This window comes from Chenopodium album, chromosome 23, assembly GCF_948465745.1.
Source record: "Chenopodium album chromosome 23, dcCheAlbu1.1, whole genome shotgun sequence".
Classification (NCBI taxonomy): Eukaryota; Viridiplantae; Streptophyta; class Magnoliopsida; order Caryophyllales; family Amaranthaceae; genus Chenopodium; species Chenopodium album.
In genome coordinates this window covers 14,991,766-15,011,715 of record NC_137856.1, presented here as the reverse complement: position 1 = coordinate 15,011,715, position 19,950 = coordinate 14,991,766, and positions in this window count along the sequence as shown.

The window sequence follows — 19,950 nt, the reverse complement described above, 5'->3', positions numbered from 1 at the left end:
AAGAAATTCATACCAAATTGCTTCAAAGAAACTCAAAGAAGAAAGACCCAAATCGGATGAAATTCACAGATCTCGTCACCAAAAGGTGAAGAGTTGAATTTGAGGTGAAATTTGGAGTGAAATTTGTGATTTTGATTGTGTTTGAGGGTGATTTTGAGTGAGAAAGTGTGAGGAATGAGTGAAGGGGATTTTTTAGGCTTTGAGTGAGAGTATGGAATGAGGGGAAAATGAAGAAGAAAGGGGGAAAATCGGGCTTTTAGCTCGTTTTTTTTCCGGAAAATCGAACGGAGCGGGCGCTCCACATGGAGGAGCGAACGCTCCGCTCTGGTAGGAGCGGGCGCTCCCCATGGGTGGAGCGGACACTCCATTAGGCTGTAAAATCCCCCTTATTAGCATGTTAAAGGTGCGGACGCTGCACAATTTAGAGCGGGCACTCCTCATTAGGAGCGGGCGCTCCTTGTTATTGGAGCGGCCGCTCCATAAGCCTGAAACTTACCTGGAGAATTGCAAAAATGGTGCGGGCGCTCCACGGGGGGGGGGGGGGGGGGGGGGGGGGGTGAGCGGACGCACCATTTAACTGGTTTTGCCCTCTAAATCCTTGGAAAATGAGATCTTTTTCTTTACTTAGCAGCATTTCCCACTCCATTCCTACCCTACAACATCAAACAACAACAATTCAAGTAACCAAATATCCAAATTTATCCAAATCCACAAAACACAAAACTAAAGAAAATAACGAGAAACTCGGGTTGCCTCCCGGAAGCGCTTTTGGTTAGGCGTCGTTAGCTCGACGTTCCTCGAGTTGATCAAGGAGGGTTGAATTAATGATGCACATCACTTAGAGTAACTGAAACTGGTTCATCACTTGGGGATCCTTCAAAATATAGCTTGAGACGGTGACCGTTGACTTTGAAAGGAGAGTGGCCATCTTGAAAAATTTCATATGCACCATACAGGAACACCTCCGTAACAATGTATGGCCCACTCCATCTTGATCGGAGCTTGCCCGGGAAGAGCTTCAACCTCGAGTTGAAGAGGAGCACCTTTTGCCCTTTGACAAAATTTTTCTTGATGATTTGGGCGTCGTTCCACGCTTTTGATCTTGCCTGATACATACTTGCATTCTCATAGGCATTCAACCTCAACTCCTCTAGCTCATGCAACTCTAAAAGCCTTTGCTCCCCCGCACTATGGAGATCCAAGTTGATTTGCTTGATCGCCCAATGAGCACGATGCTCCATCTCCACGGGCAAATGACAATTCTTCCCATATACAAGCTAATAAGGAATGGTCCCAATTGGCGTCTTGAAGGCGGTCCTATAAGCCCATACAGAATCAATGAGTTTAGAGGACCAATCCTTCCTCGTCCTAGCAACCGTCTTCTCCAAGATCACCTTGAGCTCTCTATTGGTGACCTCCGCTTGACCACTCGTTTGGGGGTGGTAAGCATGTCATCGCTTGTGAGACACCCCATGTTTATCAAGTAGTCGAACAAAGGTGTGGTGCTTGAAATGTGACCCCCCATCACTAATAATTGCTCTTGGAACACCGAATCTCGCGAAGATCACTCTCTTGAAAAGGTTGACCACCACCTTTGAGTCATTTGTTGGAGAAGCTACGGCCTCTGCCCATTTGGACACGTAGTCAACGACAACCAAATACTTGTTCCCATTTTAGGAGATAAAAGGGCCCATGAAGTCTATAGCCCACACATCGAAAACTTCAAGCTCAAGGATGGGGTTTTGCGGCATTTCATCCCTTCTAGAAATATTCTCCACCCGTTGACATCTATCGCAGGTCTTGACAAACATCCAAGCATCCTTGAATATAGTAGGCTAAAAGAGCATAGCTTGAAGAACTTTTGAGGCGGTCTTTTGATCACTCATATGCCCACCACAAGGAGAGGAGTGGCACTTATGGAGAACACTTTGAACCTCGTCGTTGGGGACGCATCTCCTCAACAAACCATCAACCCCTCTCTTCAACAAAATCGGTTCATCCCAAATATATCTCTTTGCCTCGTGCTTGAGCTTTTGACGTTGTTGTGAAGTGAAATTCGGAGGTATGGCACCACAAGCCAAGTAATTCACAATATCCGCATACCATGGCGCCGACTTCACCTCAAGAACATATAGCACATCATCCCTTAGAGCATCCTCTATTGGCAAACCATCATCCTTGAACCTTTCACCGCCCAACCTTGAAAGGTGATCCGCCACCACATTCTCGGCTCCCTTCTTGTCTCTCATTTCATAATCAAAGTCTTGGAGAACTAAAACCCATCTCAACAACCTTGGTTTAGCTTCCTTCTTTCCTATCAAATATTTGAGAGCCGAGTGGTCGGTATACACAGTTGTCCTAGAACCAATGAGGTAGGTTCTAGACTTCTCAAATGAGTGAATAACCGCTAAGAACTCCTTCTCGGTGGTTGTGTAGTTTTGTTGGGCATCATTGAGAGTTTTGGACAAATAATGTATGACATGAAGTTTTCCATCCTTTAGTTGCCCAAGAACCGAACCAATAGCCTCGTTGCTTGCATCGCACATGAGCTCAAATGGAAGAGACCAATCCGAGCCTTGGACAATAGGGGCGGTGCAAAGGGCTTCTTTCAACCTAAAAAAAGATTCCTGACAAGCATCATCAAATATGAACTCTTTATCTTGTTGCGAGAGGGATGTGAGAGGCTTTGCAATCTTTGAAAAATCTTTTATAAAACGCCGATAGAACCCGGCATGGCCAAGAAAGGATCTCACTTCCCTCACGTTGGTGGTGGGAGGAAGTTTCTCAATGACCTCTACCTTGGCTCTATCAACCTCAATGCTGGCATTGGAAATTTTGTGCCTAAGCTAGAACAATCCCACTTTCTACCATAAAATGGCACTTTTCCCAATTCAACACGAGGTTAGCCTTCTCACATCTTTCCAAGCAACGAGATAAATTAGATAGACAATCTTCATAGGTGGCTCCTCCAACGGAAAAGTCATCCATGAAGACCTCTATCTCATCCTCAATCATATCACTGAAAATAGACATCATGCAACGTTGGAATGTTGCGGGAGCATTACAAAGCCCGAAAGGCATCATACGATACGCATAAGTACCGTAGGGGCATTGTAAAAGTCGTCTTCTCTTGATCCTTGGGGTCAATCGGGATTCAGAAAAATCCCGAATAACCATCAAGGAAACAACAAAAGGAATGCTTTGTAAGTCTCTCCAACATTTGATCAATGAACGGTAATGGAAAATGATCTTTGCATGTACTTGTGTTAAGTTGGCGATAGTAAATGCACATGCGCCAACCGGTGACAAGCCTAGTGGGAACTAGTTGATCATGATCATTTTTCACTACCATCATGCCCCCTTTCTTAGGCACAACTTGCACGAGAGATACCCAATCACTATGAGCAATTGGGTATATAATACCCGCATCAATAAGCTTAGCCATTTCCTTCCGCACAACCTCTTGCATGGAAGGGTTAAGCTTACTTTGCCTTTGCCTAACGGGTTTGGCATCTCCCTCTAGATCAATTTTGTGCATGCATAAAGAAGGACTTATACCTTTGATATCATCAATGGTATAACCCAAAGCTTTCTTGTATTTTCTCAAAACATTGATCAAGAGGGAGGTTTGCTCCTCCGTTAGGTTGGAATTAACAATTACGGGGAAAGACTCATTAGAACCAAGAAATGCATACCTCAAGCCCAAAGGTAGAGGTTTCAAGTCTACCTTTGGTGCTTCCTTACCATTGGTGTTCTCTTCTCTTTCCTCAACTTGAAAGAGATCATGGATGTGAAAAGCCTCTTCCTTCACGCTCTCATCCATGCACTCACTCTTGCTCTCCTCAAGCAAATCCTCATAAAATTGTATGTCGTCCTTGTGCGCACCTACCATGGATTCATTCAACAATACACTTTCAAGAGGATCATTAGTAGCATGCAAGTGGGAGCGGGAAACTTCATTAAGCATGGTATCAAGAACATCTATTCTAAAACATTCATCACTTGAGGAGGGTTGTTGCATCATTATTCAAATCAAACTCAATGGAATCATTGTCAACTTTCCAAGATATCTTACCCTCCTTCACATCGATGATAGCTCTAGAAGTAACTAGAAATGGGCGACCCAAAATTATAATCCTCTCATCCTCATCCATCTCTAGCACATAAAAATCCACGGGGAATATGAACTTTCCTAACCTGAGGGGAATGTCCTCAACCTTACCCATGGGGAACTTAATGGAACGGTCCGCTAGTTGGAGAGTAATGTTAGTGGGGGAAAGGGTTCTTACACTAAGATTTTGGTAGACGGAGAAAGGCATGAGACTTACACTTGCTCCTAAATCACACAAAGCTTTATCAAATTCAATGCCATTAATAGAACAAGGGATGGAAAAATTACCCGGATCCCTCAACTTGGCGGGAAGTTTGTTGGAAAGAATTGCACTACAATTGGCGGTTAAGCTCACCGTTTCACACTCCCTTCTCCCACTCAAAAGATCTTTCAAAAACTTGGAGTAATGGGGCATTTGTTTCATGACATCAACAAAAGGAAGGGAAACATGCAAATACTTAATCACATCCAAAAACTTTCCAAATTGAGCATCAAGCTTAGCTCTCACAATTCTTTGGGGAAAAGGTAATCTCTCCTCTCTAGGTTGGAGATTTAGGGTCAAGGGGGTGGTTTTTTTCTCCTTTTGCACCTCAACATCCTTCTCCTTCTCAACATTGGAAGGCTCTTTGGTTCTCTCATCCCCTCTCTCTAACTCTACCTCATCTTGGGGTTCCTCCTCAACTAAGGGGTCACTCCCTACTACATTCCCACTCCTTGTTGTCACGGCATACAAATGTTTTCGGTTGACTCCTTGACTAGGGATAGTAGAAGAAGAAGAATTAGAAGCAAGTTGAGCAATTTGGGTTTCAAGCATTTTCAAATGAGCATTGGCTTGCTTTTTATCCTCCTCATATCTCCTTCGCTCCTCCTCATATCTCCTCATATCCTCTTCATTCCTCCTCTTATCCTCTTCATGTATTTTCATTATGGCCTCTAGCTTAGCCATCACGGGATCATTTGGAGGGCTTCAAGTTGAAGTGGTTGTTGAGGAGGAGGAAGTTGGGGTTGATGGAAACCCAAAGTCCTATTGGTTAGGGCATAGTTAGAAACATATTGGCCCCTATTGCCTCCGGTGCCTTGGTTGGGAACATTGCTTTGTTAATTGTTTCCCATGTTACCTTGATCACCAAAATTTTGATTTTGATGATCATGGTATCGGGAATTAGGTTGTTGGTTTTGATTACCATATCCCTTTTGGCTAGAGTAGCCTCTTCCATTGAAATTGGAAGGGCCTCCCCCAACATGGTATTGGTTATCATAACCACCACCACTTTGGTTCCAACCACGGTTTCCACCTTGATTCCAATTCCCCATTTGATTGGAGTTTGGCCTCAAGTTCCCTACATTCCCCATTCTAGGAGCAAAATTCATAGTATTGACATCTTCCACATTATCATCATGTTCATGGGGAGGGGGTTGAACTTCACAAGCATACACACAATGGGAGGTATCATGATCATAGGTTTCACAATGTTAGCAAAAAATGCATCCTTGGGGCATTTTATTATAAGAAGAGGGGGAAGAAGTGGTCATACCATTGCCTCCCTTGATTGAAGGGGAGGTATTACCATGAGGATTGGACTTCTCTTTCACCAATTCGTCCATTTGCTTGGCCATCCTGGAAACTTGGGTAGATAGGTTGTTGATTGCATTGGCTTGCTCCAATGCATAGACACCCTTGCTAGAAGTAGCCTCCCTTTCTCCTTCATACCAATCATGATAATGCTTTGCGGCCTCCTCTATGACGCACTCCACTTCATCCTCTCCTTTGTTCATGATCAGACCGCCGGCCGCGGCGTCTAGGCTTGTTCTCCCTTGAGATGTGAGACCTCCATAGAAAGTGTGAATGAGTTGATACTTGGGTATCCCATTATGTGGGAATTGACGTTGAAGCTCTTTGGACCGGTCCCATGCCGCACTTAGAGACTCACCACTCTTTTGGCAAAAACCTTGGATCAAAGACCGAGCCTCGGCGGTCTTCCTATGGTTGTAGAATCTCCTCTAGAAAGCTTTAGTTACTTGGTCCCATGTTGTGAGAGAGTTAGGGGGCACCTCCTTCTCTAGCCATTCTAAACCTCTCCTAATTAGAGAAAATGGAAACATCTTGAGGCGATTATATTCTTGAGTCACTCCATTGACTTTCACCGTATCACAATATTTCTCAAATTCTTTAAAATGGTCATGAAGACTCTCAAATTTTCCACCCGAGAATTGTTTCTGCTCTCTCAAAGTAATCAAGTTGGGCTTGATTTCAAAATTGTTGGCTTGAGTGGTAGGAGTTAGGATCCCACTTTGTGCTCTAAAGGCTTCGGGAGCCCCAATACGACTCAAAGGTGTATTCTCTCCCATTGTAGAACCTTCTTCACTTTCGGACTTAAGGATTGAAAAGGGGTTGATTCCCGGACTTGATGGTGAATTAGGACTATCTAAGTCTTCACTTGAGGGTGAAGATGGTGGAGTATCTTCTTATTCTCTTACTCCTTCTTTCGTCGGGGTGTGAGAATTTCTACTCCTCGCTCTCGCTTCTCTTCGAAGTAAGGATAAAGATCTCTTTAGCTCCGGATCGATGGGAATCAAAGACCTTGAGTGGGTTCGTCCTCTGTTCATACAACAAATCTAAGTAGAACGTAAGCACTGACAAGCAACAAATACTAACAAACAAGAAATGAGATAGTCTCAAATAAAGTAATGAAAAAGCAATGGAAGCCGTCTCCTCGGCAACGACGCCAATTTGACAAAGGAATAATCGTGTCGTTAGACGACTACACCTAAATCAAATGAATTTATAACTCTCTACCAACCTAATATGAGTATAGGGCAAATAGAGGGATCGAACCACAAGGAGACATGCACAAACGCCGCATTCACTACTTAAGGCTTAAGCTATCTCGGGACAAAAGGTGAGAATAACTAAGAGATTAAACTAAGGATTAAAGATCAATATAACTAAACACCAAGGGGAGTGGGTAGGTGTAGACACCACTTGATCATGCAATAACACAGAAGCAAATTAATGGTAAACTTAACATGCAAGAATATCGAAATAAAGCCCGACCTAACCGCCTTCCGGGGTTAATTAATTGGTTTCTCCTAACATAGCCTCTAAGTTTCCACACTAGAACCATATATTAGAAGGTGCAATCAACGAACTATCGATAGTAATGAATCTCAACTAAGTCAACTTCCGTTTCTTGTTAGCAAAGATTCACCTTTAATCAACCAACAATGTGAACTTGCAAGAAGATTAAAGAATATCAAGCATGCAAAGACTTTAATCACCATTAACATAACCCCAACATCATAAGCATGAATCAATTAACAACTACACCATCCCCACACCCTTGGTTAGATGACTACTGACAAATCATATTGAAGACAATATCAATCATCAAATCAATAAGCATCAACATGATCAATAAACAAAAAAGGAAAATCAAAATAAGCAAACAAAACTAAATACAAAAGTAAAGAAAAAGAGTAAGATATTGCTCATTAATTGAAGATGAAGATTTACAAAGATTCAATCAAGCTCCTTCTTCAATATCCAAGTTCATCAATGAAAATCCACACTTTCTCTCTCTACTAATGAAGTTTCTCTCTCTAAATAAGGGCTAAAATGTACATAAACATCTCATTACAATCCTAGGGGTATTTATATGCCCCTCACATTACCCTAAAGAAAGATTAAAAATGCGCGAAAATACCCACGAGAGCGGCCGCTCCATCGAGGGGAACGGACGCTCTAGAGGGTATTAATCAAAACAGCCGCCTTATTGGAGCGGGCGCTCTCCCAGGCAGGAGCGGACGCTCTAGGTGTGGAGCGGGAGCTCCTCTCTGGTGGAGCGGACGCTCCATAAGTGGAAAACAAGGGAACAGATGAGTAAATGGAGTGGGCGCTCCTCTCTTGTGAGCGGCCGCTCCTCATGAAAGCTCCGGGCTCTTCTCCAAATCCATGTTCCTTTCTTCCGCTATTCCAATGCACTCAAAAGGGTGGACTAAGCCTCGAGCAAGATGACACGAGCACTCCATTCAACCTACTCAAACACTCATACACAAACATAAGTATAGAAGAGAGGGAAAGCGACAAAGCAAAGCAAAAACAAAGGAAAAGAAGGGGAAAACACAATAAGGAACAAGGAAAAGTAAACTAAAACAAAGTGCTTGAAAAAGGCTCAAACAAATGCCAAACAAGTGGAAAATCCTTAAAGAAAAGGATAAGAGAGTGGCATAAATACCACTCATCAAATAAGGGTCGCAAACCTCTGGCACTTGTCAAATTTTTTCACCATTTGCATGGCGTCCGTTTTCAAGCTCGGCCAGTTATATCCTAAGTGCGTAGCCTTTTCAGCCAATCAGGCCCGTCCTCCACGATGGGAACTACAATGTCCCTGATGGAGGTCGTCCATCACATCATGCCCTCTTTCAGGAGTTGTGCACTTAAGATAGGCCTTCAGAAAAGCCTTTTTGAATAGTTCCCCATCCGTCATCTCGAACCAGGCCGCCCTCCTCTTCATTAGCCAACTCTCTTTGGGATCGTCCGGAAGAATTCCATCCTTTAAATAGGAAATAATTCCGTCCATCCAAGTTTAACTTCTATCTATGATCTGAACGGGCTCGGCATCAATACTCCGTTTTTCTTTCACTTCCCAAAATACTGATCTCGGAGTGTCACATGATGCCGAGGAAGCTTACTTGGAGAGCGCGTCTGCTTGATGGTAAACTAAACGAGGAACTTGTTTGAGAGAGAAATGTTCTAGGCACTTGGCCTCTTCCTTCACCAGTTGCATGTACTTTATCATGGCTGGCTCCCTGGCTTCAAAGCCACCATTAACCTGGTGGACTATATCCAGGAGTCCCAGCATACTTCAATTTTGGTTGCCCCGGCCGCTTTGCACATCCTTAGGCCGGCCAACAATGCATCGTACTCAGCTTCATTGTTTGACGCTTGGAACTGAAATCTCAATGCGTACTCAGACTTATCTCCTTCAGGAGACTGACATATGATACCAGCACCACACCCGGCCGCTGTTGCACTACCATCCACAAACACTTTCCAAATCTGGTCCCCGGCCGGCTGAAGGTCAGGCCGTGTCATTGCAGCCAAAAAATCCGCAAAAGCTTGCCCCTTGATTGCTTTTCTTGCCTCAAACGTAATGTCAAAGCCTCTGAGCTCCAAAGCCCATTTGATCATGCGGCCACTAGCTTCTAAAGTTGAGAATGGCTTCTTTAAGGGTTGGTCTGTATAGACCACAATTGAGTGTGCCAAAAAAATACAGCCGCAGATTCTTTGATACCATGTACAATGCTAGGCCAAAATTTTCAATTGGGGGGTACTTAAACTCAGCATTGTGAAGTACATGGCTGATGAAATAGACTGGGATCTGATGACCTTCGCTCTTAGCAAGTAGGACGGCACTTAGAGAGTGTTCGGAGATGGCAACATAAATGAATAACTTCTCATTCTTGAGCGGACTGACGAGGTGAAGCAATGTATGCAAGTGACTTTTCAATTGTACGAATGCTTCCTCAGCCTCCTCTGTCCACTCGAACATAGCTTTCTTATTAATAGTTTGGAAAAAATAACGGCACTTATCCCCTGATCTTGACAGAAATCTACCAAGGGCTGCTAAACAGCCGGTCAGTCTTTGCACCTCCTTAATTGTTCTTGGTGACTTCATGTCCAAGACGGCTTGAATGTTTTCAGGGTTGTCCTCAATTCCACGTTGATCAATCTAAAATTAGAGAAATTTACCGGACTCAACACCAAAGACATATTTCTTTTGATTTAACATCATGTTATGCCGCCTGAGTTCGGTAAAAGTTTCTCGTAGATCCTTCAGATGATCGGCCGGCTCTTTTGACTTGACAATCATGTCACCAATGTACGCCTCCATATTCCGGCCGAGCTAATCTCTAAAGACCGTGTTAACAAGCCTTTGAAAGGTAGCAGGGGCGTTCTTAAGGCCGAATGTCATAACTTTGTAATAGTGCAACCCCTGCTTAGTCACGAACACTGTTTTTTCTTGATCTTCTTCCAATAGCGGAATTTAATGGAATCCGGAGTATGCGTCCATGAAGCTCATTAGGGCATGTCCGGCAGTAGAATCAACCAGACGGTCAATATTGGGCAAGGGGAAGCTATCCTTAGGGCACGCCTTGTTCAAGTCTGTATAATCCACGCACATTCTCCAAGTTCCATTCGACTTCTTTACAAGAACTACATTAGCTACCCAATCTGGGTAGAAGCATTGCCGAATGAAACCGGCATCCAACAGGTTTTTCACCTCAGCCGCTGCCGCCTGATTCCTCTCTTCTCCATGATTCCTCTTCTTTTAGCGGACAGGCTTTATCAATGGATTCACGGCCAGCTTATGCACGGCCAGGTCAAGACTTATTCCTGGCATTTCACCAACTTCAAATGCAAACACATCTTTGAATTCCCTTAGCAGCTGAATTAACTCATCCCCAAGCGTACCCAAGGCTATAGTGCTAACACTAACCATCCGTCATGGTAGGTCAGGGTCAAGCACTAACTCTTGGTGGCTGCCGGCCGGCTGGGGACTCAACTCTTCTGGCCGAACGATAGTCATTAATTGCTAGGCTTCTTCTTCCTTGGCCGCCTTACGCTTTTGGCCGACCAGGTATGCTTGGAGTGAGGTTTCTTCCTCCTTTACCTCGGATAGTTTTGGTCCACGTGCAGTAGGTTTCACTGCCCACTGATTACATTCCTTAGCCATTTTATGACTTCCTTGAATCGTTCCAATCATATCGTTTGACCTCTAGCTCAAACTTAAGCAGCATTAAGTGTGGTACAATGACTGCCTTGGCCGCATTTTGAGTAGGACGGCCGAGGATAACATTATACCCTGTCAGCTCTTTGACAACAAGAAAGCGGACGACCATATCTCTCCCTTCTCCCTTCTGCCCGAAGCGGATAGGAAGATCTATCCGTCTGACTAGATGAATTACATTCCCCCCAAAATCACATCAAAAATGAAAAGAAAAATAAAGGAAAGTAAGAGAAAAAGTAAAATAAAAGAAAGTAATAGAAAAGATACGGAGACATAGAAAAGGAAATATAGGAGAAATAGCATGCAAAGGACTAGAAAGCAAGTTAAACACATAAAATTCCCAATCGACAAACAAGTGATCGATCGACATCAAAGTTGTTTTGGGTGTTTTTGTCCCTTGGGAGAGTTACAACTCGAAGACTGGTCCGGAGAGCTTCTGTACCTGCAAAATCAACGAGGACACCGTTTGGGTGGTGCTCCGCCTCCAACGCTCAAGTTAGTAACTTGAAGGAGAGAAAAAGGTGCGGAAATTTAGGTGAGGATCTGCTAGGTTTTCTAGCTCAGTTGTCTCTATCAAAGGGACAGTTTGTAGTAAATGGAAAAACGTGCCCTCCAAAAGAGGGGAATCTCCCTATTTATAGGGTCATTGGGATTTGTGCCCCTGATCAGGTGACAGAACCCTAATCAAAGATGGGCTGCGCCGTATTACGGCTTTCTCGGGATTTGGGACTGAAGGCCGACATTCTCCCAAATATCCGGAATGACACGTGTCACATAGGGATAGGTCCACTTTGGACCGTCCCCAGGCTGACACGTGTCACCCTCTGATTGGGCCACATGGAGGGGTAAAATTACCCTAAACCTTTGCCCCTCACAGGTGTGACGTGGCACGCCACGTGACATCTGTGACACGCGTCACTCTCTGAGTGGTGGTAATTTTACCGCCTAAATGTAACTTTTCAACTTCTGAGTAAATTACAGGAATACCCCTTCATTTACCCTCTTTATATAGCCGTTTACCCTCATAATTTCGTTTACGCTTCACAAAAATTTCAGAGTAAACTTAGAGAGATTCTTGAAAGAGAGAACAGAAGTCAGGCGCAAATTCGAAGAAACTTAGTCGCACCAACACAGGCGGACCCGTCTACCTTCAGATATCAAATCTAAAGGTACCGTCTCTGACTCTTTCAGCTCTTTTTTCATTTTTCTGTTTGTATATATTCCTTGCAATAAATGGATTCATCACCAACACACACGGCACAACCTAGGGTAGAATCCAGCCTTTCACCAGGCACGGCTGAGTCTAGGACTGGTAGTGCCGTCTCAGGGTGTTGGGACCACCCTCATGCTTGGATTCCGACAATTTGCGCGTCTGTGCAGGACACAATGGCTCGGACAATGCAGACGGCACGAGATCCGGATTATAGAAGTGATGGTTCAGGCGGCCAAACGCTTGAAAGGGAGACGTCTGGCTCTGGACACCAGACGGCTCCGGAGAGATCTCCTCCGCGTGGCCCCCCAACTCCTCCTGATTCCTTTTTGGAGGAATGCGACCAAAGCGTGGAGGAGGTCAACAACCAAGGCGGTGAGGAGGCCGCCTCAGCTTCCATATCTTTATCTGGGGAGGAGACGGGAAGTGGTCTTGACGTCTCTTCCTCAGAGAGCAGTGACGATCTTCCTCCGTATGAGGATAGTGAGGAAGAAGAGAGGAAGACGTGGAAGGAGAAAGATGATCCCTATAAGATCCACGTCTCCTCAAAAGACATTGACCTTATGGAAAAAGGTCTTGATAAATTTTTGAAGGCACACCCCATGGGAGACGGGTGGAAAATAAGGGTGCCTCCCCCAGACGACACCATTTCTTGGGAAGACACTGAACGCAACGCAAACGGCTACTTCGGCTGTTACGAAGCGACGTTCAAGGCGGGTCTTCGTTTCCCCCTTCACCAGGCGGTGAAGGCAATTTTGAGAGGCTATGGCCTCGGAGTCTGGTAACTTACCCCCAATTCTTGGGCAAACATTATGGGGTATGTTGCCGCCTGCGAATTCCAAGGGGTTCACCCCAGCTGGGAAGCATTCGCCAAGATGCACTATCTCAGTCGCAACCCAGGCGGGTATAGAGCGTGGTATACTCTAACCACGTTCCCCCAATACATGATGACCTTGGATAAGGTATCCAAGTTTGACGGCTGGAAACACAGGTTCTACCTGTGCACGGCTCCCACCAAACGGGAGAATTACGAGTTCCGTCAGTACAATAAAAAGCCCGACCTTATGGGTCGGAAGTGTTGTCTTCCTCGAATCCCGGATGAGGACTTCGACAAAATAATTGAGGCTGATCTCTTCGGCCTCACAGACGCAACCCTGTCAACCGGGGAAACAATAAAGGTTCCAAAAATCTGGATCCCCAAGAGCGCCTGGTTCAGGGACCAGTGCGTCCTAGCCGCCTGCGGGCTAGGGCACATGTTTGATAGACGTATGCGCCTGCATTACTTCCGTCTGTAGTACTTTTGTGCCGGAAATATGTTTTTTGAAAATGTTCTAACTGTTTTCCCGTCTGATCTTTGCAGAAGACGCATTAAACATGTTGCCCGAAGAGAAAACCCCCAAGCGGTCCTCAACACAGATCCGCCGAGACTTGGCGGAAGCCTAGGCGCGAGAGCTCAGGGCCAAGGTAAACGCCTGACCCTTTTATGAGTTTACTTTCAAAGTTTCCTTTCTTCGTCTGCTAACATTAGTTGTTATTTTTTCAGGGAGGTAAGGTGGACAAGACGTTTGAGAAGAATCTCAAACGGGCTAGGGAGGAGACCCCCGTCTCTAACCCTAGCAAGTCCTCAAAAAAGGCCGCCTCCTCTGCCACTCCTGTTGCCCCGTCTGGGAGGCAAATGAGGGTTGGAGGGAGAACTGAGCAAGTGGCAGGCCCCTTTGGCCTAGATTTGGCCCTCCGTCTTCCTGCAACCGGGGGGCTCTCAACGGCTGCCAGCGGCTCTCGCCGCGCCGGCTCTACAGGTAAGAATCGTTTTGAATACCCGCCTGAACTGGGATGGCCGTTGCGAGTGAAATCACACTCCCAGCAAACGTCATCATCAGACGGTCGGAACCGATAGGCGCTGCTTTAGTAACTCAATCTGATGCTGATTGTGGTGCAGATCAATCGCCTCGTTGGCCAGACGTCCAGCAGCATGCGAGGGCCATGCTGGAGGCTGTTGGCAAACGGGATAAGGATGCTATCCCAGGGATTGAAACGTTCAATCTTGAACGTATCTTAACCCTTCTGGCTGAGGTAGTTTACTTAGCCATTTTTTTTATAACTTTTTCTGCCCCTTTCCCCGCCTGCATTCTTAACCTTGTTCATTTTTGCAGGCCATGCTGCGGGTAGACGGGCTCAAGCGTCCTTACACCCGCAAACGGGATGAGGTAAGACGGGCCAATCAGTCCGCCACAAATGCCAATGACGTTGCTTTGCACACCTCTATAGTTAATGAACTTAAAACTAAAGCAACCCAAATGACGCAGGCGACCAAGATCTCAGAGCTGGAGTCGCAGCTGCAGGCAGCCAACCAGAAGGCTGAGGCTGCAGAGGCGGCCCAGAAGCAGGCGGAGGCTGACCTCCCTAAAATTTGGGAGGACCTCAAGAAGGCCCAAGAGAGCCTCCAAGCACTCCAAGGTGCCTCTTCAGAGAATGCTGATCTGAAGAGCAAAATAGCTAAGATGGAGGAGGAGGCGGCCAAAGCTCAGGAGAACTTCCAAGCAACCCTCGAGGCGGATCAAAACCGTCTGGTTGCTGAGATGGCCGCCGACAACGACGCCATGATGAGGATCTCCTGGGAAGCCTTGTACCCTGGAAAGGAGTATGGCGTCTGGGCTCTGGCTCACAAGTATGCGGAAGAAGTCGTCTACTTGCGAGAAAAGGGTGAGCCGGAGCATGAATCCTTCCTTGCCTGGTGTAGACACCCATTTGTGTCTCCCCAAAACCAAACCCAGTGATGAATGCCTTGTGCGTCGTGTTATTATCGAATTAGGTGAAAGTGATTCGAAAGTCAAGTGTCGCGGTTTAGTTTTAATTAATTTCTTCCCTCTCTGTTTTTGAAAATGACTCTATTTTATAAAAAACGTCCATCTCAGTTTATTTTGGTCCATGATAAGGGTCCAATAATGGTGTAGTTGGATGGGCCTCGAAAAGACCTTTCCAACGATATATTATAAGCCCAATTCCGATGAATATTGAGGAAGTTATGGCCATAATAATAAACTGGGCCCAGTGCTTTATTTCAATACGGCCCAATGATCTAGAGGAGGGCCCAATATTAATTGCTATTCCTAAAATTATTAGGATTAATTATAGTTTTCTAGAAGTTTCTAGAAAGTTCTTTTTAATTCTAATATTGATAGGATTAGTAATTAATTATCTTTAAAGGTTTTTTATTTGGAATAAAATATTATTTTGTTATCTTAAAATATGTATTTTATCTTCTGTACGGATTAAAGATCGGATTCTGTGTGAAGAAAAACGCGCTTATACAGGCTGTCGCCAGACGACAAGTCTGTCGCCACGCGACAGACCCTGTCGCCTCGCGACAGACATTGTCGCGTCGCGACAGAGTGGAGTTTTATTCCTTATCAAATTCCGTGATTTTCCGGATTATTTTCATTATAAATAGCGTCCGAATTCCTGTTTTCAGGATCATCAATCACTATCAATTCTTATTTTTTTCTCTCTTGAGCAATTCATGCTTTCTTTCTTTCTTTTTCTAAATTAGTTTTTACATACAATATTCCGCATACATTAGACTTAGAGTCATCTAGCCAAGTTCGAAGTTGCCTTCGCCCTAGACGTGCAAGGTTTGATATTTTTTGAGGGTTTGGTCCAAATCTAGTCTAAACTTTATTTAATTTGATTTCAATTTAATTCTTTAATTATTGTTTATTATTTTCATTGAAGTTTACTAACTTGTGTATTTTGTTATTAGAAAGAGGTACGAGGCTTCAAAGTAAGTAGATTAGCTTACTCCCTATTTCTTTCATAATGTAGATTGCATGCTTATTATTGTTTAATATTCCTAGTATCATGTTAGGATGTTATTTTATGCTTTCTAGTGTCATGTTTAGGGTGCCTCTTATCTTTTCTAATATCATAATATCATGTTAGTACCATGTTAGGGTTAAAGCTTTGATCTTTATTGTTTAGTGACATGCTAGGATTTGTTATTAATCTTGTTAGTATCATGCCTAGGGTCTTGCTATTATTATCAAGATTTATTATGCCTTATCATGCTATTATCGTTATTATTTATTGTTTATTATTTATTGTTGCTTGATTTATTTTATTGTTATTGCTTGATCACGCCTTTTATGCAGGTTTAAAGGGAATTTGTACTTGAAATCACGCTTAATAAGATAATTAATAATTTTGTTTAGGCTAATGTGATTTTAATTCAAGTGATCGCCAATAATAGTCTTGTTTGTGCATTAATTTCAACCAACATAGATAAACAGGGTAGGATCAATATAATGTTTGTATGTTATTCGAAAAACGTGCATGAATACGAGCAGAACAAAGTAGAGGCCTATTTTATAGGGCGGGTCCTTTCTTTTGTAGATTGGATTCGTACCCTCATCCCCGGACCCTGTTTGGTTCAAGACCTTATGGTGTATTTGACGGTCCTTTGGATTGTCTTTTGGGTACAAGTTCCTTAAAACTTGTTGGCGACTCTTTTTGCTCTTTGTCTTTCCCTTTGGAACGCCACCGTACTTTAGTGTATGATCACAGTGGGGTTCAAGTTTGGGGTTATCATAATGCTTGAAATATTCCCTACAGTTTTTGGCGACTCCACTGGGGAGGATTTCTATTTATATTCCTGAAATTTATTAAATTTTGGCAATTATTTAGAATGAGCGGATGAGACTCGAAAAATTCTAAGTATTTCATGTGCGTGATTTGATTAACATTATTGTCATATGCATTAAAAGGTCCTCATGGGAGTACCCCATGAGTCAATCCATAGGAATTTTACACGTAGGAAATTTGGGAAATATCTTTCATGACTAGAATCGAAAAGATAATACGAAATCTGGAAAATTCGAAGAACACAGAAACTTGCCAAGGAATGTAGGAACTAGCGTCTAGAAAACAGGGCTTGTCGCCCGTAAAAAGTTTCTGTCGCCTGGCGACCGTTCTGTCGCTTGGCGACAGGAGCTTTTTTGCGGCGACAGTCCCTGTAGTCTGGCGCCAAGTTCTTCCAATACCGAGCCAGGGGTCTGTCTTCTTGCTTTGACCATTTCTAGTGTTGTTGGCTCGATTTTGCTTATTGATTGAGTCATTTTCTCACTTTTCTGAACCCATATGTGTTCTACATATGGATATAACCCTCTGGGGGTTCCTGCTTCGCCTGCCCAATGGAATATTCCACTATCTTGTGCAAAGTTCAGATTTGGGGACGTGTAAGTTTTGTGAATCCACCAAACCATGGCGTCGAGTTCGATTTCATCACGAACTCGCGGAATCTTGTCCATTCGCTCCAACCCTCCCGGTAGGCTTGTGTGCAATGCATGTGGATTCTTAACCATGGACCTTTTTGACTTAACCCATATCCTCGAACTTTAGAGAACTAGAGCCATGGTTAGGTTGCAAACTCATCATGTTGTGACTATGTGAACTACGTGTACTTTTTGCTTGTATATATTATATGTGTGTTAACCGTTTGTTTGACTTGTGTTAAATACTAAATAAATTGACTAATGACTAAAAGGACTTTGTCTAATTAATTAATTAATTAATCTTGAATTAATTAAAGACTAATAATGTAATCAATTCGACTTAGTACGATTTTAGGCATGTCCATTTAGAGTAAAATTACTGGAAACAGTCCAGATTAATGTTCCAGCAATGGCGCAGGAGTTTGGATTGTGGCGCTGCAGTTTAGTGTCTGTCGCCTGGCGACAATTTTTTCGTCTGGCGACAGGCTCTAAACGGCGGCGACAGTTCTGTTGTTTTAGCGACAGTCCAGTTCTCTTGCTTGAGTCACCACGACGAGTCTAATTAACAGTCTACTAATCGGATTAATCAGTTTGTTAATATTTCAAACCATGTCCAAGTCTTTAATTGAGTTTAGGCATTTAAAAGTCCCATGGTCACACACTAGTAGTCAATGCATGTCACTCACATACACATAAAGCACACACATAACATGTTTGTCAAGTTATAACCATGTTTAGAGAGTCTTGAATGCGTGTTTTCCGTCATTTTTTTTTGGGGGGGTAAGTCGGATATTAATCCTCCAATTTAATTTCACTTAATACATATATAATATATACCCCATCATTTTTTTTTTTAAATCTTTTAAACATGAAGTCAAGTCAATTAGAGTCTAATATTAAAACAAATATTGTTTAAATTACAGCGCGTGGTCAAGGAAAGAAGGGCGGTTAATCAAAGACAATACTTTTGTTCAAGTCTTACTTTTCGACAAACCAATCGGTAGGAAAAGGAAGGCTAAGAAGGCAATGGCTAGTCAAGAAGAACTTAATGAAGTCAGGGGACAGGTAGCCAACTTGGCTGAGATGTTGCAAAACCTATCGCTGCAAATAAATAACCCTGAGAAACAGAAACAAATGGATCTAATCCAGGAAAGTTTGGGCAAGCTATCCAACGATTTCAGATTTCAAGAGATTAGCTCCCAAGGGGTCTCGGTGGATAAGGACCTTCTTCCACAAAAATTCAATCCCAACGACATCCCTAAGTTTAAGGCTATGGATAATCCTTATTTTCATTTAAGGGCTTTTGAAACTGTAATGGGCATTAAGGGGATAGATAGAAAAGCTTTTCATTCTGTGTTTTCATTATCCTTAGAAGCTGTATGTCAACAGTGGTACTTTTCACTTGATAAAGAAAAGACCTCTAGTTGGGAATCTATTGTGAGCGCTTTCATTGAAAGGTATAAATGCAATATACAAGTTGAAACCGATCACAGAGAATTAGAAATGCTGAAACAAAAAGAAAATGAGGGTTTTACCTCTTTCTTCAATAAATGGAGGGAAACCACTGCAAAAATGGTTGAAGTGCCTAGTGAGAAGGAATCCGTTAGGATGTTCATTAAGAACCTCCAAGAAAAATATTCCAAGAATCTCAAATACCAAAGCAACCTAAATACTTTCAAAGCAGTATATGATATTGGAATCAACACTGAGGATGACCTCACTAAACAGAAAATTGCTAGTAACAATTCAAGTAGTGGCTGGAAAAATAAGAAGAACGACAATCCTTCTTCATCCAAATCTACCCACTCAAATAATGTTAGCACTTTTCCTCTTAATGAAGTATTAGCAATGAATAATAACCAAGGACAAAAGAAACCATTTAGGAAGAACTATACTCCTATTGGTATGAGTTATGACACCGCGTTCGATCGTTTACATGCAAAAGGTCTTATAACTCCCATTGGACCATTTGGAGATCCACCTGTCGAAAGGAGAACGGCTAGCTGGAACCCAAATGCACATTGCAAATATCACCAGGGTAGAGGACATCCTACAGAAAATTGTTGGAGGTTAAAGGAAGCCATTCAAGATTTGATTGATAGTAACAAGCTCCCATTACCTCCTGCAAGTAAGAAGCCAAGTATTAATACTGCACCACTATCGGATTCTTTGGCTATTTCCGACGAAGAAAACCAAGAGGATCCATCTAATCTCATAGAGCCTATCGAGACCATCGAAGAAGAAATCTTTGAAGATACTCTCGAATCCTCCGGCCAAGAACCCGCGACTAAGCAAGAAGTATTGGCATTAACGTTAGTACTTTCAGAATTGAAAGAATTTATGTCACAAACCTTCGAAGCTATAAAGGAGAAAAATGACTTGCTTAAGCGAAAGAAACCCTTTTCTTTCCAAGTAATTGACACCCCCAAAAAGAACAATAAGAAGTACACTCCAATTGGGACGTCATACACAAACATGTTCAAAATGCTCTTCGAGAATGGAAAAGTCCAACCCCTCGAACCATGACCATTTGAATCGCTGAAAAGGACAGATAAATATTACTGTGCATAT